This window comes from Sorex araneus, chromosome 3, assembly GCF_027595985.1.
Source record: "Sorex araneus isolate mSorAra2 chromosome 3, mSorAra2.pri, whole genome shotgun sequence".
Taxonomy (NCBI): domain Eukaryota; kingdom Metazoa; phylum Chordata; class Mammalia; order Eulipotyphla; family Soricidae; genus Sorex; species Sorex araneus.
Window position 1 is genome coordinate 110,132,954 of NC_073304.1, and position 24,520 is coordinate 110,157,473.

Consider the following 24,520-nt stretch of genomic DNA (forward strand, 5'->3'; position numbering starts at 1 on the left):
GACCATGTGGTTTACCCAGTCTAGTTCTTGGCTCTCACTCTCTAGCATAGTTGTTCTTCCGGGAGGGGACTTGGCCAGTCCTTTGCCCTTGATTTCAGGACGGGAACACGAGCTTCAAAAAGGACAAGATGAAACACTAAGACACACTGTGGGGAGCAGCAGGGGTGGGGGCCGAGTGCCGCAGCTCTCAGGAGCTGGACAGATCGGAAGCAATAATCTTTCCCTTCTTGTTACTTGAATTCTAGAAAGTACTGCAGAAAAGGAGGTTTTGTCCTTAGCGAGCAGCATGTGTTTTCACACATCTGACAGCTCACTGCTGCCTGAGCAGCTCTGAAGGACGTGGCAGGCGGCACCTGGTCGGCCTGGCTGCCAGACCTGGCCCTGGTGCGCAGAGCACAGCGAGTGGCAGGAATTCAGTTTTGTCTCACCTGCACTCACCAGATCCTTGGTCTTATCTGCTCTCCTGTTGTTGTTTTAATTTTGATTTTTGGGCCACACCCAGCTGTGCCCAGGTCTTACTTTTGGTTCTTGGGAGACCATGTGGAATGCCAGGGATCAAACCAGGTAGGCTGCATGGAAGGCACACACCTTCCCACTGTCCCATCGCTCTGGCTCTAGTCTTAGTGGGGGTGATGCCATTGCCTGCTGCAGTCTACTCTTGGGTGGTCGATGCTGTCTTTCCCTTAACAATGGCTTTACTGTCACCAGTGTTGGTGGTTTCATTGGGGTTTGGCACAAGTCAGGTGGTTCTGTTTCCAAAACTTTCCAGAAAAGACCCCTCCTAGATGGCTGGAGGACTAGGTGACTGTGCCTCGTCAGTTGGCAAGAGCTTAGCTCTTCTGGAGCTTCCTTTCAACACTTCTCAGTCACAGGGCTCAGAGGCGGAAGGGCCTGTGTGGACACTTCCAGAGCCATACACAGCCCATTTTGCAGGCCCTGAGTGTGGGAGCAGGGGTTCACATGTCTGCACGTATTCCTGCCCCTCTGGCCAACACTCATAGCTGGAAGCTCCAAGCCTTGACGGGGCCATAGAGAAGAGGTGGGAAGTGACTGGGGAGTGAAGTGCAGGAAGGAGATGGCAGGATGGCACGAGTCTCCGAACTTGAGGGGCCATGGACCCTTCTCTGGAGTTGACAGTGGAGGGAAATCTCCCCTGGAGTCCTGGCAGGGCCTCACAGCCCCGGTCCCCACTGTTATTGGCACACTCACCCACAGTCCCGGCACCCCTCCCAGTGATCCAAAGCAAAGAAGACTCTTTCTCAGAGTCTTCCCAAATTGTAGTGAGACCAACCCTCCACTGTCAAAGGCAGCAGTGACAGGATTCATTGTAATACAAATGCCCAGCAGAATTGGAGCTGATACTCCAATTCAGAATTGGAGCTGAACGATGACTGTGTGCAAGCATCTTTTTTGTCAGGGTGTTATCTATACACTTTTTTCCAGAAAATCTTTCTTACCTTTTTGTTCTGTGTCAGCTGCTGGGAGTGGAATGGTCTGGGGGTCATGGGAGTGGAGGGAGTACATCCCTTTGGCAGTCGGCTCCATTGCACAGCCCCTAACCTACTCTTGATAATCTCTGTTGCCTCCTTCCTTGCCTGGAAGTTGTTAAGGAAACACATTTCGTCCTGTTGATTTACCCTTCTTTCATGCTGGCATATAGAAGAACTCAAATCCTTTTTTATTTTTACAGTTTAACCTCTTTTCAGGTAGCAGCAAAATAAAGAAGCATTCCTAGTGATCATCTAACAAAAACTATTTGTTATCCATAACATTAAAATTGAATGCAATCATTTGCTTAAAAAAAAGTATTTTCATAAGATACTTAGAATCACATGATTTTGATGATAAGAATTTATCTGGAAAGATAGAATATGGCAGCCAAGCAGCATGCCCTCATGAGAGACATTTAGATGTCCTTGGTATGATTAATATCAAGGATTTAAATATAGTAATACTATTTTCCTCAGAGAGAGCACTTCAGTGTCTAAAGAGCTCTCACCTCTGGCACCTCAAGCCCCACTTTCAATGGCTGCACACTACATACTTTCACACCACACTTGGGACAAGTAAAGTTGATGTCACACACAAAACTGCTCTTGACACAGGAGTAATAGAAGGTCTACTTGCAGCCTACGGTGTGAGGCATGGTGGGTCACTCTCCACATAGCCAGCATTCTTTACAGTGGTAGCTAGTGTCCTGTCGCTGTTAGGAGCACCAGTGATAGGGATACCATGAGGATAACTTGGCTTTAAACTTTTGGGTATTGATAAAGGGCAAGAGAAAAACCAGAAAGTTAGCAAAAAGAAAAACCATGGTTAGCAAAACCATGCCAGAGAAGTTTCCTATTCATATGCTCAAAGCCAGCTTCCTGTGTACTCTGGGGCTTATGAAACACAGAATGAATGCCTAGGAGACATTTTGTTAAAGTGGTAGACATGCCTCTTTGTAGGAAAATCAAAAAATTGATTAACCCACCTCACTTCAAATGTCCAGCTGTAAAGTTCAAACATGGCTTCACTTACCCAGATGATGCTGGCTGGTGGTTATGAAACAAACCCTGTCAGTGTTCTTCTGACCACAGCCCCCCAATCACATCGAAAGCAAACCAGAGCTTCTGACTCTTACTTGGTAGTTGGTTATTTTGAGAAAAAATCATTTTTATACTGGATATTCAAAACTGACTCTCCCACAGCAGCATTTTCAGAGTAGACGGTGGATCTCCACAAGAAAAGCCACAGGAATGCTTTCACTTCTACCTCAGGTGGAGTCACAGTCCTGACTTAAATTCATGAAAGCACTGAATAAAGTCAGGGCTTCCGTGTATGTAGCTGACTTATTCTTAGCACTCAGTCTGTCCTCTTCAAATTCTCCTGAAGTCATGCCTTCTTTGAAGGTCCACAGTGCCACCGCTTCCTGAGGTGAATGCTCCTTCCCCTTTCCTATAGCACGTTCAGGGGTGTGTAAGCCTCTGGTTATGGCAGTGGGGACTTTTTTATTTAGTTTATTATTATTATTTTATTAGTGAATCACTGTGAGGGTATAGTTACAGATTTACACATTTTCATGCTTGTGTTTCTGTCATACAATGTTCAAGAACCCATCCCTCCACTAGAGTCCATTCTCTACCACCGATGAACCCAGTATCCCTCCCACTCTCCAGTCCCATACCCCCACCCCCACCCCCACCTCTGTGGCAGGGCATTCCCTTTTGTTCTCTCTCTCTCTCCTTTTGGTTGTTGTCATTTGCAATAGGGGTATTGAGTGGACATCACGTTTAATCTATAGTCTACTTTCAGCATGCATCTCCCTTCCCGAGCGGGCCCTCCAACCACATTTTACTTGGTGTTCCCTTCTCTATCTGAGCCTTTTCCTCCAGCATGTGAGGCCGGCTTCCAAGCCATGGAGCAAACCGCCTGATACTTATTTCTATTATTCTTGAGTGTTAGTCTCCTATTATGTTATTTTATATTCCGCAGATGAACGCAATCTTTCTATGTCTGTCTCTCTCTTTCTGACTCATTTCACTTAGCATGATACTTTCCATGTTGATCCACTAATATGCAAAATTCATGACTTCATCTTTTCTAACAGCTGCATAGTATCCCATTGTATAGATGTACCAAACTTTCTATAACCAGTCATTTGTTTTCGGGCACTCGTTTTTTTCCCAGATTCTGGCTATTGTAAACAGTACTGCAATGAACATATAAGTGCAGATGTCATTTAGACTATACTTTTTTGCTTCTCTGGGATTAATATTCCCAGAAGTGGTATTGCTGGGTCAAATGGGAGCTCAATTTCTAATTTTTTGAGAAGCATCCATACTGTTTTCCAAAAGGCCAGAGCCAGTCGGCATTCCCACCAGCAGTGTAGAAGGGTCCCTTTCTCCCCACATCCTCTCCAACAGCGGTTGCTTTTTTTCTTTTGGATTGTGCAAGTCTCTGTGGTGTGAGGTGGTATCCATAGTTGTTTTGATCTGCATCTCCCTGATGATTAGTGATGAAGAGCACTTTTTCATGGTCCTTTTGGCCATTCATCTCTTCCTTGAGAGAGTTTCTGTTCATTTCCTTGCCCCATTTTCTGATGGGGTTGGATGTTTTCTTCTTATAGAGTTCAACCAACGCCTTATATACCCTTGATATCAACCCCTTATCAGATGGGTATTGGGTGAATATCCTTTCACATTCTTTAGATTGCCTTTGTATTCTGGTTACTGTATCTTTTGCAGTGCAGAAGCTTCTTAGTTTAATAGAGTCCCATTTGTTTATCTCTGTTTCCATTTGGTTGATCAGTTGTGTGTCATCTTTGAAGATACATTTAGCTTCAATATCATGGAGGGTTTTACCGACCTTGTCTTCAATGTACCTTATGGATTCTGGTCTGATGTTGAGGTCTTTAATCCTGCAAGTGGGGATTTTGTCTGCAAATATTTGTGTAAATACTTGCTTCAAATTATCCAGGAGCTTAGGAGTGTGCGGAACAGCCAAGCTCTACGTAAATTTTTCTGAAATGTTTCTCAGGAAGCAGACTATTCCTCGCTCCACTTGGTCTCTCCAGGTTTCTGGATTGAAACCTATTTATAGTGACTACTGAAGGTTATCTGGATTTTGTACCAGGAGAAGATTGGAGAAGGTGCAGATAATCTGGCCACATGCTTCCGTGATGGAAAGTGTTTAGGACAGAGAAGTCAACAGACTTTCAGCAGTTCAGCTCAGCCCATAGGCTGCTGTGTTCTTGGTTAAAGTTTCTCATCTGTCTCTGCTATAGTCTAATCTTGCTTATTTTGTGACATGTTTTTCTACTGTTCAGAATAATTTAGAGCATAGGGAACAAAATATGGATGACTAATCAAACTTTGGTATTGTAGCAGAGACAAATATTCAAGCTTATTTACTTATGGATTTTAGATGATTAGGGGCCAATTTGCTTGCCAAGAACAAACTGAAACACTGAGCACAGTCTGGTGGGGGATGAGCTGGGGGCCACCAACAGCTCACTGAACTTCCAGACAACTTAGGGGCGACATATTGGGGCTTCCCAAAAGTCAGGTGCATGAACAGTTGCTTGAAAACATTTTCCATGTGATTTTAAATAGGCCCAAGATTTTGAATAGACCAGAAAAATAGTGGTTTAAGTGTGTAGGTTTCCTGTTTATCCTGTTCTTCACAGGTACCAGTGAAACTGGTTATCGCTCCTAGGAAGCAGAGGAGAGGCTGGAGTAGATGAGGTCTCCTGAATCAGTGACTTAAGAGTAAGAATAACACAGTGATCCTCTAGAGAGTTGACTGCTTGAGAGGTTTAACTTCAAAGATAATCCTTGATTTACTGTAATCTTTTAGAACACTGAGACTATCCTGACCCTGTTTTATAGATAAAATCACTGACAGCAGGTGTTAATGTTGCACCCCAGCCTCTCTGAGGTCTCTTGCATAAGTGGGTCATATTTGTTCCATGAAGTAAGCAAAAGTGGTGCAGGGCTTTGGGCTTCTGGACATTCTGTTTGCTCATTTATTTCAGTTTTTGGTTCTGATCTCAGAACCATTGAAAGAGAGCCTGAAGCTTGTGAAGTCAGCTCTACTGACATTCAAGAGCATCTGTCCATGTTCCAGCTCAGAGGAGAGGGTGGGAGGGGCCCTGTGGAGGGGAAACATTTGCTTACATACAAAGGCAAAAGAATGAAATAATCGATGGCCACACACCATTGTCACACAGTGACTCCTCAGCATGTGTCCAGTAGCTGTCACTTGCACACCAGCACCTCCAGGGAGGGAGCTGGCGTGTTGGGACCATGAGGTGAAGGGGAGGGAGTCAGTCACTCACTTTCTGATTGCCTGCCGTTAGCAAAGGAGACCCTGAGGTGGAGATGGCTGTGGGGGAGGAAGCTTCTGGTAAAGCATCATGGTACTCTGGTTTATTGTGTTTCTCAGGTATCATTCGTCTGCTGTAAATAATTAATTCAGGGAAAAGGCGAAATGTTGTTCCCAGGTGTCAGATTAAGATCCCAGAAAAAGACCCAGTAGAGATAGTACCTGGAGGCCATCTGGTAGGTGATGCTGGAGGTACTAGCACCAGGTTTGGGTTCCCTGAAACACAAGGTGGCCACTGGCCCTGGATGTGCTATTGAGTGGGGTGGCCCCATGACACTGCTGTCAGACCCCAGCCAGGTCAGCCACAGTATGTGCTCTACTTGGCTAGAATTGCTGGAGAGTGAGGAGGGCCAGAAGGCTTGGCTGCTGGTGGAATGGAGCAGAGGGCTCACTGGACATCCCTCCATGAGCCCCTTTTCTGAGCCATGTTACAGTCCACGATGAAGCACCTGGAACAGCCTTTGCTTTGCAGCCTGGAGGTGAGGAGGGTATCAGGTTTGGGACAGATACTCGAAAGGAAAATTTCATTTTTCTCTTGGTTCATGTTGGATTTATAAAAGAGGATTTTTTTGTATAGGTTGGTTGCATTTTCTTGTCCTTAGAATAAGCTGAAAAATACCACTGGTTGTGGTGGAAAGGAGGAAACGAGGGCTAAGCTGGTTGGTGATCAGTTGCTGTTTATACCGTTCTTCCCACGCACCTGTTCCAGTCTCACTAAGCCCACGATTCTAGTCTCACACTGCTCCTCATTCCTGTCTCTCCTGCTCATCTCTCCACGCTCCCTCTCACAGCCTGGGCTCTCACTCTTCACGCGCCTGCTCCTGCTTTCTTCCCTACATTATTCTCCCTCTGTCCCCCTTGCTAGTCTCTCCACACTCCATCTTGCTGCCTTGCTCTGTCTCTTGTCTCTCTCCAACTCCCCAACATTTGGGGATAGCATATCTACATATCAAAAGCCCTTCCTGATTGCCCATATGGCTCAAGGGCAGAAATACCACCTAGAGGTGTTCCTCCTCTCCTTAATCCAATAACTTAATTAACATCTTAATTAGCATCTTAATTTTACTTCTTAATATTAGTTATTTTGTATGGACACAGTAAGAGATACATTGAACTTGTAGGGTGGCTCTCCTGGGGACATCTCGCCACAGATTCAGAATTCAGTGCTCAGGCCAGATTAATCTTTCCTAACCCTAGCAGAGTCCGAATTCTAGTTATTACTTTTTAGATCATGACAGAATTTGTCCACGATCATGCTCTTAACTTGTAGTTGAGTATTATGGCTCTTTGCAGGCCCATTTTGATGCCAGGGTAGCTCATAGCTTGCCCTGGGTCCATCCATCCGTCCTGCTTTCGGGGTGCTAGGAAGGAAGGGCAACTGAAGCTTAAGTGGAGCGAATAGATGCCCAGGGGAGAATATCATTCAGAGTCAATTAACTCCCAAGTTACAAAAGCATAGCATTAACCGTCTTCCTGTGTCCATACAAAAAGGACATGCTCTGAATTAACCATGCAAAGGATTTAAGGAGAAGAGAAGAACAATATTTACAAGTCAACAGCACAAATAAAGAAGTTACAAATAAACACAGAGGAATTGGAGCACTGTTATGGGAGCAACCCAGTAAACTTAAGCTCCCGGCAGCAAGGCTGAAAGGACAAACCAATGTTATCCTACAACAAACCATGGCACCTCAGCTAAAATTTAAAAAACAGAGTTTATTTGAACGAACATTGATTCAGATTCAGCAGCACTGAACCAGAAGTGGTTTGGAACACCCCACTGACAGCAGTTAGGGGAGATTTTATAGAGAAGCAGATAAGGAAATGATTTGACTGATTGTGGCTTTTGCATGTTTGCACAAACATGCAAACTTTCCCAGATAGGGATAGCTTGCTGGCTGCCTGTGATTGTTCTTCTTAACCTTGAGGCACTGATAGTTGATTCTGGCTCAGGTTTTGGTTTGCTTACATAGCTACCAAGGTAGACCTCTCAGTTCAGTTTGATTAAACAAGTCCTCATTGTTTGATTCCTGCTTGTTTGATTACTTTGGCAGATTCCTTGTGTCTTTCAGTGCAGATCCTGCTGGTGGTATTTGTGTAAGACATGATTTACATATATTATCATTCATGAATTCAAATGTTTTTTAGTCCCAGGAGTTTGCAGAAAGAATTATATTGTGCTCCAGAACTCAATAAAAGTCTCCCTATGTACTGTGTCTTTAACATTAAAGCTTATTTTTGTCATGGGGGAACTGCAGAAATAGAATCGCTGAGAAAAGTTCTTGCTCATTTTGCATTTTAATGAATAGCCTGGTGATACTAGATTCTATACATCCTACAGTACTGATGGCACCTAATCTAGCCTTCCAGCAGCATTAGGGGGTTAGGAGTGACAAAGTGTACTATAAGTGCAACTATGGGGTAGGTCATGTATTGCCCATTGTGCAGGGTCAGCTTTCTATGTTAAGGTCATTCTGCTTAACACAAACACGGATGATATGCCCAAATTTAGGACCTTGGTTCTCAATCCAGCTGCAGAGTATCTGAGAGGTCATGCCCAGCTAGTGAGCACAAGCATTTTTAAAGCTTCCCAGTAATTCCTGTGTGAGCCAAAGTCAAGAGCCACCAAGAACTGCAGCATAAGACAGCAGTCAGATTCCTCCTCCCAGACCACTCAGCTCCTGTTTGAGTCGTGTCCCACAGGAGGACTTTCTGCTTCCTCATTCAGGTGAGTCCCTCGCATGCACACTGGAGCTCTGAGCAAGGCCAAGGAAATGGTCTGTTATATTATGCCATAGATAATTACTTCAGATCAACGATGCTTCTTATAGGAAGGAAGACTTGGTTGTGACCGACCCAGTACTGGGGAAAGGAGGAGTGTAGCTCCTGGATGAAGACATCTAGAGTGTCTCCATGATGGGAAACTGAAATGTTTCAAGGTTCAGAGGCAGAATATCCTTAGGAAGCAAACAGCCCACTTTGCTAATTTAAAAGGACTTGTTTGAAAAATAAACAGCGCTATTTTTAGGACTTTTTTTTTTTGGTCAGCTGGCATGTTATAACAATCTGCACACTGACAAACACACACCTGCCTGAGTCTCTGGGAAGCACCTGGGACATCTATGGCCTCAGGTTGATCGTGAGGTTGATGGAGTGCGCCCGGAGGTTGTTGAGCAGCTGGCAGAGCAGGATTCTACTTCGGAGGGTCTGTGCCAGGTCGAACAGCTGCGCTGAATCCTAGGTCAGCCCGTGGTTGACGACAGCATCCCACAGTGGATGAGCCACTGCACACACTGCCACCACCGCTCTATGTCCGATGGCCCTGCGACTCCCTGGCCGGGGCAGGCAGTGACACTGCGGCTACCACTGCTGTTTCTCTGTGCCCCGCGTTGGCACATTCTGTCCGAATCTTGCAAAACAGCCGGTGTAGAGGAATCCATCAGGAATCACACGTAGAGTTCCAGCAGAGATCATGCATAGAGTTCCATGCCTGGCGTGCTGAGCCATGTGTTGTCTAAGGCAAGATGGTGAGCCGGGTTTAGGGGGCATCGGCACCATCTTCTTGCCTCTAATCAAATGTGGTGTGGTAATTATGAAAAATGGGTAGGGAGTATCTTATGCCAGCTGACCAAAAGCTTACATTTGGTAGACTGGGAACACCTGTAAAGGTGATTAGAGGCCGCCCCCAAAGCCTCTATCCCTCTCAGAGAGCCTGGCAAGCTACCGAGAGTATCCCGCCCTCATGGCAGAACCTGCAAGCTACCCGTGGCATACTCGATATGCCAAAAACACTAATAACGATGGTCCTCATTCCCCTGATCCTGAAAGAGCCCCCAATATGCCATTGGGCTACACTAACACACGACAGGGACAAATGGAGATGTTACTGGTGCCCGCTCGAACAAATTGATGAACAATGGGATGACAGTATACCATAATACAGTGATTTTTAGGGCTATAGAGCATGGTGTGGCCTCTGTGAAGGATTCTGGAGGATACTGTAGAAGAGAAGGTACCAATGTTTTCTGATTATTTGGCACTAATTCATACTCATCTCACTAATGTCCTTCATTTATGTTTAGAAAATATCAGCCTGGAAGAAGTATCTCTAGTGAATTCAGTATTGACTTCATCATTGATATTTTGCTGTTGATTTGACTGAAAACAGGATCAGCATCCTGTATTGATCCTGTTGTTCACAAGCTATAGGGAAAGATCTGGGAAAAATCTCTTATGATTTTTTCCAAATTAACATATAATTTAAGTACCATAAAAATTAGTTTTTCTTCTTTTTATCATGACAGCGAGCTGACCTCACTGATTAGATTTAGGACAGCCTATTGGAAGAGAGCGTGGGTCGGGTACATCCTGCACCTTCCCTCTCTTCCTGCTTGCCTCCCTTTTAACTCTCAGTCCAGATCCATCTCTTCCTCAGTTTTCATTCCAGGCAGGGGGCCAGGACTCACTTTGTTAAGTGGCTTTCTTTTTCTTTCTTTCTTTCTTTCTTTCTTTCTTTCTTTCTTTCTTTCTTTCTTTCTTTCTTTCTTTCTTTCTTTCTTTCTTTCTTTCTTTCTTTCTTTCTTTCTTTCTTTCTGTCTTCCTTCCTTCCTTCCTTCCTTCCTTCCTTCCTTCCTTCCTTCCTTCCTTTCTTTCTTTCTTTCTTTCTTTCTTTCTTTCTTTCTTTCTTTCTTTCTTTCTTTCTTTCTTTCTTTCTTTCTTTCTTTCTTTCTTGCTGCTCAGGGGTTACTCCTGGCTCTGCACTTAGAATCACTCCTGGCAGGGCTCGGGGGATCATATGGCATGCCGGGAATCGAACCCTGGTCAGCCACGTGCAAGGCAAATTCCCTACCCGCTGTGCTATTGCTCAGCCCCAGGTGATTTTCTTTTTCCATCTTCCTTTGGTCTTAGTCTAGGCAGCTTACAAACTCTTGGGGGATCTCAGATTTTGGATTAGACAGCCTTCAGAAATGGGGAGATTCCACTTCACATTTGGCTGAAGCTGTGCTGGGTTATCTCTGTGGCTCCTCCAGAGAGGGCCAGAAGGAGCTGGGTCCCAACAGAAAGTGCTTCTTTTGCATGGTGCTTCCTTTAAACTAATAGTAATAGTAACTATCTTAAGCGGTAGACTTCTAACTGGCTGAAATAAGTAACAGACTTAAGTTTCCTTTTTGTTATACTCTATGTCCCATATTTAGGGCCCGAGGCTGTGCTGTACCAACACAGTATGAGAAGACTTAGCTTACTAAGAATAGATTAGAATGTTTAATTAATGGAAAGTTATTTATAATTCAGCCATATAAATGGTGAGTGTAGGAGACCGTAGTGTGGAGAGAAAGCCGGCATTCTTGCTGATGCCAGAGAACGAAGGTTTAACCAACTGGATTGCTTGATTGTTTCCTGGAGAAGAGAAGAAATAAAGCCCTGTGAACCCATGCAAAGAATATGACCAGACCCGGATCTTTTAGAAATAAAATGTAATAAACCCTGCAGTCGACAGTGGATGCTTCCTTGTGGGCTGGTAGACCAAGAAAGTCCCATGTTTGAGGGCTGGATAACTGGGTACAAAGAGTACACACAGGTCTTTGGGCTCATAAAAGATATTTTTACAGGATATTAAGGGGGCTCAGGCCAATCTCCACACATTTAGATGAGCCTCACACATGGGGGAGCCAGCAGAAGAACCCAGGTGTGCGGGACCTGGGGCTGAGATCTCCAAGGCTGCTCAGATTGGCACTGGGACTCTTCCACTCAGATCCCCCATTTTCCAGTAGCTAGGCAGTCACACCTAGGGACTGCACCCATTGCCATGTAATCCCATCAACGGCCAACATCCAGAGACTATAAAACCAAACTCCTAGAAGTAATATGGCCATGCGACATCTAATAACCCTAGTTCTCCCTCTTACAGAACCTGACAAGATACCGAGAGTCTGTTGCCCACTTGGGAGAGCCTGGCAAACTCCCCATGGTGTATTCATATCCAAAATACAGTAACATATATACATACCTCTTGGAGAGCCACAATCTACCAAGAGTATCCCGCCTGCATGGCAGAGCCTGGCAAGCTACCAGTTTTCGGTATGCCAAAAACAGTAACAATAGGTCTCATTCCCCTGACCCCGAAAGCACCTCCAATCATTAGGAAAGACAAGTAAAGAGAGGCTGCTAAAATCTCAGGGCTGAGGGTAATAGAGACGTTACTGGTGCCCACTCGAGTAAATAGATGAACAATGGGATGACAATGATACAGTGATTAAGTGGGCTAAGGATCAAGCCCCCCCAAGTTTTATCCTCCTCCTGTGGGGAGGTAGCTGGGCCACATCTTGTGGTGCTCGGGGCTTACTACTGGCTCAAGGGTCACTCCTGGAGGGATTTGGAGGAGTTAGTAGGTGGCTGGAGATGAAACCTGGGTCAGTTGTATGCCAGGCAAGTGTCCACCCTACCCACCGCACCCTCTCTGCACCCTCTTTCTTATTTCCCTTTAGAATTTTCTCCAAACCTCAGAGGGTATGTTTAGTTTTTTCGAGGAGCTGATTTCTCACAGGTGAGTTGAAGGTCTTTACTATCCTGAATAATTTTGTTTTGGGGCCACACCCAACAGTGCCCATCTCATTGCCCAGCATTTACTGCTGGAGGCGCTCAGGCACCATGTGTAGTGCTGGGAATCAGTCAGGCTGACTGCAAGGCCGGCACCCTGCCTTCTATACTCTCTCTGCCCCAGTCCCTAAATGTACTTTCATTTTTATAAATTATTTCATTTTATTTGTATAAAGTTGTCACAATAATTCATTACATTTAATATTTGAACACCAATCCCACTACCTTTGCATCTTCCCACCACCATACTTCGAATGTTTCCACCCCAAATCCCAAACTGTCCCCCCAAAGCAGAACCAAAATAATTAATTTTGTATAGAGGAGAGTGTGTGAAGATTGTTATATCGCCTTATGCTTAAAATCCCATCAGATACGGTGTACTACTCTTGGTACATCAGTGGTGTGGCGTCTGAGATGTCTCTGGGAATTCTACAGCAGATTCACTCATGGATGAGGCTCGTCCAGGCCTGTGGGGAACAGCCATGACCATGACGGGGATTAAGTTCTGGAGGTTTTTGGCTGTCGGCGCTCTCTCGGGGCAGGGAGTTGCCCCTGATGAGACAGCCTGGCGCAGTGTCCCTAAATGTAATGTCTTGATTCTAGCCTAGGAAACTGTGTGGAGACACCTGGCTCATGCTTCCCCTCTGTGAAGTAACGCACATGGTACTGAAAGCCACGTAAGAGTGGGTAAAGAGAAACACCTTAGTAGTTCCTTTATTGTTTTAGTTTCTCCTCCAATGGTTGACATAATTTTGAACATTTGGTTTAAATATGTGTTATTATTTTGCATCTCATGGCAAAGTTTGCTTATAAACTTTGGCTATTTTTTAATAGAAAGATTATATGACTTTATTAACATTGACCATTCCTTGCCATAATATGCTATCTTTTCTACACATGAGGTGTATGTGACCCAAAGGCTTAGACTAACCATGTCAGAATAAGTATGTGAGACTTCCTTCCTCGTGAACAGCACTAAATGTGACATAGCCAGAGGGCCCTTCTGCTGCATTTGCTTTTAATTGCTCTTCTGACAGTTAAACTGTAATCAGGCAGCGCTGCTTCTAGACAAACACCTCCTTTACACTGTATTCCCTTGGGACAAGATCTCATATTGTTTACAGGAGACATGACACCTGATTTTATCTCGGCGGTATACTTAATAACAGTTAGCTCCTGCTCACACGAGCTGTCCTGTACTGTTCTCTTATCTCATCAGAAATTTCTATTTCTATCCCAGCACCTAGCACAGAACACTTGCTAACAAACAGGTAGAAATTTCAGGACCAGTTTCTGCAGCTACATGGTCTTTCCCTCTTTTAAAGGAACCCTGCATGTCTCAGTTATAGACCCATAAAGAGATTTGTGGAAGAGTGGATAGAGTTAAAAGTAATTCTTGCTGTCGTGAATAGTGCTGCAATGAACATAGGAATGCAGATGGTGTTTCTGCTGTGTGTTTTCACCGTAGCTAGAATATGGAAACAACCTGAGTGCTGAGAACAGATGAATGGATAAAGAAATTTTGGCACATCTACACAGTGGAATACTCTGCAGCTGTTAGGAAAAATGAAGTCATGAAATTTGCCTGTAAAATGATGGACATGGAGAGTATTGTGTTGAGTGATACTTTCAGGGACAGATACAGAATGACTGTATTCATTTGTGGTATATAAAATATATATAGTAGAAGACTATACTATATATAGATATGTATCTATATATAGATACATAGAAATATATATATGAAATATATATATAAATATATATAACTATATATATAGCAGAAGACTAATATCCTTGGCCAGGGAAAACAGGGGCTAGGAGGACTGGTCAATGGTTGGAACTAACCACAAGTGTGTGGGGGGGCTGAGGGTAGGTAAGGTGGAGAAGAGACCGGTATGATAGTAATAGGTGGGAATGATCATGCTGGACAAGATCAGAGTGTTAAAAGATGGCAAGAAATATTCTTGATAACCTTTCAGTCTGAATATAGCAAACCACAATGCCCAAAAGGAGGAGGGGAGAGAAAGAGAGGGAGGGAGGGAGGGAGAGAGAGAGAGAGAGAGAGAGAGAGAGAGAGAGAGAGAGAGAGAGAGAGAGAGAGGAAGGGAGAGAGAGAGGGAGAGGAAGAGGGAGAGGGAGAGGGAGGGAGAGAGAGAGAGAGAGAGAGAGAAAAGAAAAAGTGGCTGCCATAGAGGCAGGCGGAGGATGGGGGTGGGGGATGGGAGGAAACCTGGGGACACTGCTGCTGGGAAATGTACAGTGGTGGACGGATGGGTGTTGGAATACTGTAAGACTGAAATCCAACCATGAACAACTTTGTAAGATTCCATCTCACAGTGATTCAATAAAGAGTTTTTCATATAAAAGAGTAATTCTTATTCCTTTCATTGCAAATGCGGCATGCAGAGTGGATTGAGCAGGAAAATTCTGTTCTTGTGCCTCAATCACTAGATCTGATATGTTGCCTGGTGATTTATTTGGTATGCTAGACTGCCTGCTAATGTTTACTACTTACAATTAAGCACAATGTTACACTTTCTTTTTATAATTCCAGCTATTTGGAATGTCAGCAGGTATGTATGTGGGACTTCATTTACGAGCGGGCTCGTTGGAAGAAAACAGCAGTAGAAAGAAAGAGGGTCACAGTGTCACCCCATGCGTAACTGGTGCTTCTTCAAGTGTCTGACACTTGCTGGCATCCACACTGGGAGCCAGGCCAGGGCTGCAGATGAACCACAAGGATGCTTGGAGTGAATCGCTCTTCAGCTAAATAAAGGGTGCTCTGTTTTGAGAAATAAAGCTGATAATCAGTGGACAATGATTATCTGTATGGCTGCTGGTGTTCCAAATTTGTATCCCAAACAGTGAGAGCTGCACACTTAAAGTTGAATGTTGACAAGCGAGTGAGAAAATCATTATACTCCCCATCTTCTAAGATAGGTATATTCTCTGACCTATATACATATGTTTTTTGCTCTTTTATCAAAGATTATCTGTCCTCAAGGGACCCTCATTCTCTGTTGATGGGAATGTTGACTGGTTCAACTTTTTTTGAAAACAATATGAATACTTCTCAAAAAAATAATCAAGCTTCCCAGGAATTCCGTGTCTGGGCATCTACCCCAAGAGTCCAAATACTAAATTTAGGAAGGACATTTGCACTGCTGTATTCATTGCTTCACTATTCACAATAGCCAAACAACCTAAGTGTCCAAGGTCAGATGACTGGATAAAGAAACTGTGATACGGGAGAAGCCCCCCTCCCCGCCCCCTGCCCGCCGCGGCTCGGGGCTTCTCCTGAAGCCCCTGCCTGGCACCTTGCCGCCGCCGCCATCGGATCCTGACCAATCTCCATCCTGCAGGTAAACAGGCAATCCCTTGGAGAGCCTGCCTCAGCGCGGAGAAGCCCCCCTCCCCGCCCCCTGCCCGCCGCGGCTCGGGGCTTCTCCTGAAGCCCCTGCCTGGCACCTTGCCGCCGCCGCCGTCCGATCCTGACCAATCCCCACTCTGCTGCTTAGGGGCGTGTCCTCATCTCAGGGGGCGTGGCCTAAAAAGTGGGCGTGGCCTCTTTCCGGAGCGGCCAACGCTAACTCGGCCGCAGTTATTTTTTTTTTTCTACCATTCCATGCCTTCTCCTTTGGCCACAATTGATAGAATTCATTCTATCTGTGTCTTAGTGGGCGTGGTCTAAAGTGGGCGTGGCCTCCTCTCAGAGCAGCCAACGCTAACGCGGCCGCAGTTATTCTTTGCTACCTCAGCTCAATCCGTACTGTGTATTCCTTTGAAAACTCACTTTTGCGAGCTCAAACATTTACGCAAAATAGCCATTAGCTTAGGCTGACAGTATAAAACCTATCAGTGAATAAGGGAAGTTTAGCACAATCGGAGCCCCTTCTTCCCACAAAAAGGAAGAGGAATAAATAACTACAAGGTTCCAACTCTGCACTTCCGTGACAATATGAAGAAACAGCGAAAATCCCCTCCACCAAGAGAGGGAGAACAAAAGATACTAGAAACCTCAAAAGAGTCTCCCAACATCTACGACCTCTCAGATAAACAATTCAGAGAGGAAATATGGAGGAGAGTCGACCTACTCCAAGCAACTATGGAACAGACATCCAATAAATTAAGGGAGGAGATGAATCAAGCGCTGGAACGGTCTACCAAGAAAATACAGGAAGAAATGAGAGCAGAAATGAGAGCAGAAATCTCAAACCTTCGAACCGAAGTCTCACAAATAAAGCAATCGGTAGATGAAATAAAAATCTCACTAGATGCCCTCAACAGCAGAATGACTACAGCCGAAGACAGAATCAGCGAGCTTGAGGATGAGCTGCAGAAAGCTTACAGACAGCAACAAATAATGGCCAAAGACCTCAAAATGGCTATAGAGCGAATCAGAGCCCTGGGGGATGACTTCAAGAGGAACAACATAAGAATCATTGGAGTACCAGAACCACAGGGAAGTAACCCCAATGAAAAAAACATAGTCAAAGACATCATCGCTAAGAAATTCCCAGAGCTGGACAAGGCAGGCGTCCAGATACAAGAAGTCCGAAGAGTGCCAGCAAAAAGAGACCCAAATAAAAAGACTCCAAGGCATATCATAGTCAGAATGGCGGATGCTGTAGATAGAGACACAATTCTACAAGTAGCAAGGTCAAAGAGGGAAATCACATACCAAGGAGCACCCCTCAGATTTACGGCCGATCTGTCAGAAGAAACCCTCCGAGCCCGAAGACAATGGTGGGACATAGTGAAAAAACTCAACGAAATGAATGCCTCACCAAGAATACTTTATCCAGCTAAACTCTCACTCAAACTCGAAGGAACTATACACTATTTCTCGGATAAACAACAGCTCAGGAACTTCATAGACTCAAAACCAATCTTGAAAGAAGGTCTAAAGGGGCTACTGTAAGACAAGGAGGAGCCCCATAAGAACAACAAATCCCACAGAAAGATGACACAAAACCACATCACAATAATCTCTCTCAATGTCAATGGCCTAAATGCACCTATCAAAAGACACAGAGTGGCTAAATGGATCCGGAAATTAAACCCAACATTCTGTTGCCTGCAAGAAACACACCTGAACAAACAGAGTAAACATAGACTCAAAGTCAAAGGATGGAAAACAATCCTCCAAGCAAACAACCCCCTTAAAAAAGCTGGAGTGGCCATCCTGGTATCCGACAACATAGATTTCAGGATGAAAAAGATCAAAAGGGACAGCGAAGGTCACTTTCTGTTTATCAAGGGATATGTACAACAGGAAGAAATCACACTCTTAAACGTATATGCTCCTAACAAACGACCGGCTAAATATTTAAAACGACTCCTAACAGACTTCAAAGAGGACATCACTAACAGCACAATTGTAGTCGGAGACTTCAATATGGCCTTATCACCTCTAGATAGATCCACAAGAACAAAACTCAACAAGGAAACACTGACTCTGAATGAAGAAATTGAAGAGAGAGGCCTAATAGACCTATACAGGGCCTTACACCCCAAAAAGAAAGAATACACATTCTTTTCCAGTGCACATGGAACATTTTCAAAAATAGACCATGTACTGGGCCCCAGAACATACCTCAATAGAATCGGAAAAATAGAAATTGTATCAACCATCTTTTCAGACCACGATGCGCTGAAGATAGAAGCTAACCACCCACAAATACGGAAAATCAAATCAAACACCTGGAAATTAAACAATTCCATGTTGAACAATGAGTGGGTCAAGAAGGAAATCAAGGAAGAAATCAAAAGATACTTAGAAACAAATGAGAATGAAGACACGAGCTACCAAAACCTATGGGACGCAGCTAAAGCCGTGTTAAGGGGAAAATTTATAGCTCTCCAAGCATTCCTCAGGAAGGAAGAAAGGATCCACATAGATAGCTTGACTTCACGACTCAAGACCCTAGAAAAGGACCAGAGAAAGGACCCCAAACCAGACCGAAGGAAAGAAATAATAAAAATTAGAGCAGAAATTAACGACATCGAAACCAAAAAAACAATCCGAAAGATCAATGAAACAAAGAGTTGGTTCTTTGAGAAAATAAATAAGATTGATAAACCCCTAGCAAGTCTCACAAAGAAAGAAAGAGAGAAAACTCTAATAAATCGAATCAGAAATGAAAAGGGGGACATCATAACAGAAACCAGTGAGATTCAAAAGATCATTAGAGACTACTTTGAAAGTCTTTACGCCACAAAAAAGGAGAACCTAAAAGAAATGGATGGATTCCTTGATTCCTATAATCTCCCAACACTGAAGAAAGAAGACCTGGAATACCTGAATAGACCCATCAATGTTAAGGAAATTGAAACGGTAATCAAAAACCTCCCCAAAAACAAAAGCCCAGGCCCAGATGGTTTCACTGGCGAATTCTTCCAAACATTTAAAGAAGACCTATTGCCTGTTTTCCTCAAACTTTTCCAGGAAATTGAAAAAACAGGAACTCTCCCAAACAGTTTCTATGAAGCACATATCTCCCTAATACCAAAAGCAAACAAAGACACCACTAAGAAAGAAAATTACAGACCAATTTCCCTGATGAACACCGATGCGAAGATCCTCAACAAAATACTAGCAAATAGGATCCAACAACTCATCAAAAAGATCATACATCACGACCAAGTGGGATTCATCCCAGGGATGCAAGGATGGTTTAACATTCGGAAATCAATCAACATAATCCATCATATCAACAAAAGTAAAGATAAAAACCATATGATCATATCAATAGATGCAGAGAAAGCATTTGACAAGATCCAACATCCTTTCATGATGAAAACCCTCGCCAAAATGGGGTTTGGAGGAACTTTCCTCAAGATAGTCGAAGCCATCTATCACAAGCCTACGGCAAGCATTATCCTCAACGGGGAAAAACTAAGGGCCTTTCCTCTGAGATCAGGCACAAGACAAGGATGCCCACTCTCACCACTCCTCTTCAATATAGTACTGGAAGTACTTGCGATAGCTATTAGACAAGAAAAAGAGATTAAGGGCATCCAGATAGGAAGGGAAGAAATCAAACTCTCACTATTTGCAGACGACATGATACTATATCTAGAGAAGCCTAAAACCTCTACTAAGAAACTCTTAGAAACAATAGACTTATACAGTAAAGTTGCAGGCTACAAAATCAATACCCAAAAATCCATGGCCTTCATATATGCAAACAATGAGGCAGAGGAAAGGGACATGAAAAAAGCAATCCCATTCACAATCGTGCCCCAGAAAATCAGGTACCTCGGAATCAGCTTAACCAAGGAAGTAAAAGACCTTTACAAAGAAAACTACATAACGCTACTCCATGAAATCAAAGAGGACATGAGGAAATGGAAACATATACCCTGCTCGTGGATAGGGAGAATCAATGTTGTCAAAATGGCAATACTCCCTAAAGCATTATACAGATTCAATGCGATCCCTATAAGTATACCCATGACATTCTTCAAAGAAATGGATCAAGCAATCCTAAAATTCATATGGAATAACAAACGTCCAAGGATAGCTAAAACAATTCTTGGGAAAAAGATGATGGGAGGCATCACCATCCCCAACCTCAAACTTTACTACAAAGCAGTAACAATTAAAACAGCATGGTACTGGAACAAAGGCAGAGCCGTAGACCAATGGAACAGGGTGGAATATCCCTACACACAACCCCAAATGTATGACCATCTAATCTTTGATAAGGGAGCAAGAGATGTGAAGTGGAGCAAGGAAAGCCTCTTTAACAAATGGTGCTGGCACAACTGGACAACCACATGCAAAAAAATGGGTTTAGACCTTGACCTGACACCATGCACAAAAGTCAGATCAAAATGGATTAAAGACCTCAACATTAGACCACAAACCATAAGGTACATTGAAGACAAGGTCGGCGAAACCCTCCACGATATTGAAGATAAAGGTATCTTCAAAGGTGACACGGAACTAAGCAATCTAGTAAAAACAGAGATCAACAAATGGGACTACATTAAACTAAAAAGCTTCTGCACCGCAAGAGATACAGTGACCAGAATCCAAAGACTATCCACAGAATGGGAAAGGATATTTACACAATACCCATCAGATAAGGGGTTGATATCAATGGTATATAAAGCACTGGTTGAACTCTACAAGAAGAAAACATCCAACCCCATCAAAAAATGGGGCGAAGAAATGAACAGAAACTTTACCAAGGAAGAAATACGAATGGCCAAAAGGCACATGAAAAAGTGCTCTGCATCACTAATCATCAGAGAGATGCAGATCAAAACAACTTTGAGATACCACCTCACACCACAGAGACTAGCACACATCCAAAAGAACAAAAGCAACCGCTGTTGGAGAGGATGTGGGGAGAAAGGGACCCTTCTTCACTGCTGGTGGGAATGCCGACTGGTTCAGCCCTTCTGGAAAACAATTTGGACGACTCTCAAAAAATTAGATATTGAATTCCCATTTGACCCAGCAATACCACTGCTGGGAATATATCCCAGAGAGGCAAAAAAGTACAATCGAAACAACATCTGCACATGTATGTTCATCGCAGCACTGTTTACAATAGCCAGAATCTGGAAAAAACCCGAATGCCCCAGAACGGATGACTGGTTGAGGAAACTTTGGTACATCTATACAATGGAATACTATGCAGCTGTTAGAAAAAAGGAGGTCAAGAATTTTGTAGTCAAGTGGATGGGCATGAAAAGTTTCATGCTGAGTGAAATGAGTCAGAAAGAGAGAGACAGACATAGAAAGATTGCACTCATCTATGGTATATAGAATAACAGAGTGGGAGACTAACACTCAAGAACTGTAGAAATAAGTACCAGGAGGTTGACTCCATGGCTTTGAGGCTGGCCTCACGTTCCGGGGAAAGGTCAACTCAGAGAAGCGATCACCAACTACATTGTAGTCGAAGGCCATGTGGGGGAAGGGAGTTGCGGGCTGAATGAGGGCTAGAGACTGAGCACAGCGGCCACTCAACACCTTTATTGCAAACCACAACAGCTAATTAGAGAGAGAAAACAGAAGGGAATGCCTTGCCACAGTGGCAGGGTGGGGTGGGGGGGAGATGGGATTGGGGAGGGTGGGAGGGACACTGGGTTTACGGGTGGTGGAGAATGGACACTGGTGAAGGGATGGGTTCCAAACTTTGTATGAGGGAAGTATAAGCACAAAAGTGTATAAATCTGTAACTGTACCCTCACGGTGATTCTCTAATTAAAAATAAATAAATTTAAAAAAAAAAAAAAAAAGGGAATTCCCTGCCATAGTGGCAGTGTGGGGTGGGGAGAGACGAGACTGGGGAGGGTGGGAGGGAGGCTGGGTTTACTGGTGGTGGAGAATGGGCACTGGTGAAGGAATGGGTTCTCGAACTTTGTATGGGGGAAACATGAGCACAAAAATGTATAAATCTGTAACTGTACCCTCACAGTGATTCACTAATAAAAAATAAATAAATTAAAAAAAAAAAGAAAAAAATTAATTCTTTTTGGGGCTGGAGCAAAAAAAAAAAAAAAAAAAAAAGAAACTGTGACACATATGTACATAATGGAATACAACTCGAGTATAAGAAAAAAATGAGATAATGAAATTTGCTGCCACATGGATAGAGCTGGAGAGTATCATGCTAAATGAAATTTGCCATTTCATTCATTGGCTCGTTACTTGGACAGACACAGAATGATCTCTCTTATGTGGGATTTGAAGAAACAGAATAGGGATTAATGCCCCCTGAAAAGCAGAAGCTGAGAACATGTCTTTAGTAGGAAGCTTACCTATTAAAAGGAGGTGGTGAGAGAGGGCACTGGGACAATGGTGGAGAGAAGTGGGCAGCTGAGTGGAGGGTGGATGCTGGAATATTTCATGCATGAAACCCTACTAATAACAGTTTGCAAAGAACAGTACCCAAAATATAAGTAAATAAATGTTGTAGACTTTTTGGGTCATACTTCCTCTAACTTGAGAAAGAAAATGGTACTGAGACTGAGGTTACAGTGTGCTTTCATAGAGTATAACTCTTTCATAGAGTATAACTCTGAAAGGGAAGAATGTTAGCAAATTCAGCTCTTGAAATAGGATCTACTCAATCCTTTTTTTACTCCTGTACCTGCTTGCTTTGTTTATACCAAGCTGCTAGTTACTGAAGTGCTCGTTACTTGGATGGGAGCCAAGTACTCTTTAGTTCTAGCTGTGCCCAGAGTTGAGGCAGCTCAAGATCATTGGGAATAAACCCAGAGAAAGACACAAAGGAAGCGACATGGAGGCAGAGGCACCTCCCAGGGCTGTGAGCTCAAGGCATGCTCACTCTTCACACCTTCAACTGCAGCAGAGGACGTGCATGAGTAGACAAGTGAAGGGGGCCTCCCACTGAAGAGAATCTTTGTGAGAGATGTACCTTCTGGCCTTTGATTATTCTAGATATCTCATGGTAGAATTTGGAGCGCTTTCACAGTAGTGTCAGGCAGATGACACTGCAGACGGAAGAATCTCAGCACAGTGACAACAAGAAGACAGGAGATTTGGGCTAGAAGCTTCCCAGGACATGCCAGGAAATATGAGTGTATTTAGTTATGAGTTGTAGCTTCCACAATATAACTTGGAAGAAATTTGAAGAAATACATTTTATCCTGCGACCAAGTATACATCTGTTCAAGTGTATATTGAACCAAAATCCGAGTTTCACAAAATAATTCTTGTAGATCATATTCCCATATATCCCGGTGTCACTGGAAAGTCATTCCAGAAACCTTTCCTTAACATATATGTGTGACAGCCATTTTATTATCTTGTTTATTATGTTTACTGTCTTGTAATTTCTGCAGCTAACAGGTCTCAGCACTACAGTTGATGGTCCTTTGCTTTGGAGCCCATAAAACTGAAAACATGTGTCAGTAGGTTTTCTCATCAAAATCTTGAGCTAAACCTGCATAATTGTTCAAAATATGGAAGAGTTTATTTTTCTGTAGTAGTAGGGTTAAGATCTTGGTTTCCTTGAAGGCATCTGGAGGTAACACTTGGCCTCTGACCTCTGTGCATGGTGCCAGCCCTAGGCTATAAAAGCAGCTGCTGCTTCAAAGCCAGCAGGGACTCCACATACATCAGCAGTCTTACACATAAGCTTTATCTTATGCACATGACTTTATACAATTTCAGTCATGTTGCAAATCTGGAATTGATCTGTGACTAGTTGTAGGATCCTCCACACTCAAGAGGAGGGATTGCAACAGGCTGTGTACTCTAGGGACAGCTGTCTTTTAGATACTCAAAGTACTCCTTTGAGTTATGTCTTCTACATTATCACATTGATCAAGACTCTGATCTGGTTTCTAAGGACTCTTCATGAAATCTTGAGTAGAAATAGTTCTAACTCTTTATCTATAGATGACGGTATGAACTCCGTTGTATTTATCCTAAAAGCAAGAAGTCCTTGGGGCCAGGTAGGGTGCTTAATTTAAACTCAGTTCATCCCCAGCACGGCATCACATAGGTTCTTCCAAGCCTTGCCAGGAGTACACAGAACCAGGAGTAAGCCCTGCACACTGCTAGGTGTAGCTCAAACATATACAAATAAACAAAAAAAGGCAAGGAATCCTATAACTCCCTAGAATATTTCCACCCATTTTCACCAACATGTACACATATACAGAGGCATAAGTGTAGCCACAGTGCCTGAGTGGCTGGATGGAGAGACTGTGACACCAGTTCCCCAGAATAGCATTGTATTGAGTGGTACCAGATAGCTGCTCTTGTCTCAGTGACTCACCTCCAATTCTGCTGCTTAAAATAATGTTGTCTTCACTGATTATCATGGAGATGCTGATCAAAAAACTCTGATGAGTTACCGTCTCACAGTGAGAATGACCTGTATATGTATAAAAGTCTCTCAAAGTGTATTAAAGACCTAGAGATTAGACAGACTCACTCTGTGGGGCCTGCCTGGACTTGTCCATGCTGCAGATCTGGCTTGAGTGCTGAGCGGGTCAGCAGTGTTTGGTTCCTTACTGTTTCTCTACTTCACTTTGGTTGCAGAGTTGGCAGACCTTGCCT

At 43.6% G+C, this 24,520-nt stretch overlaps 1 protein-coding gene and 1 pseudogene across 1 annotated transcript in view; one reads left to right on the top strand and one right to left on the bottom strand.

Annotated features, from left to right (window-relative positions):
• The window catches only part of VOPP1 (VOPP1 WW domain binding protein), a 102,032-nt gene that overhangs the window by 55,993 nt on the left and 21,519 nt on the right, over window positions 1–24,520 (top strand). The gene's annotated exons all lie outside the window — the stretch shown is intronic.
• LOC129403326 (peroxisome biogenesis factor 2-like) lies at window positions 1,985–24,423 on the bottom strand (annotated as a pseudogene).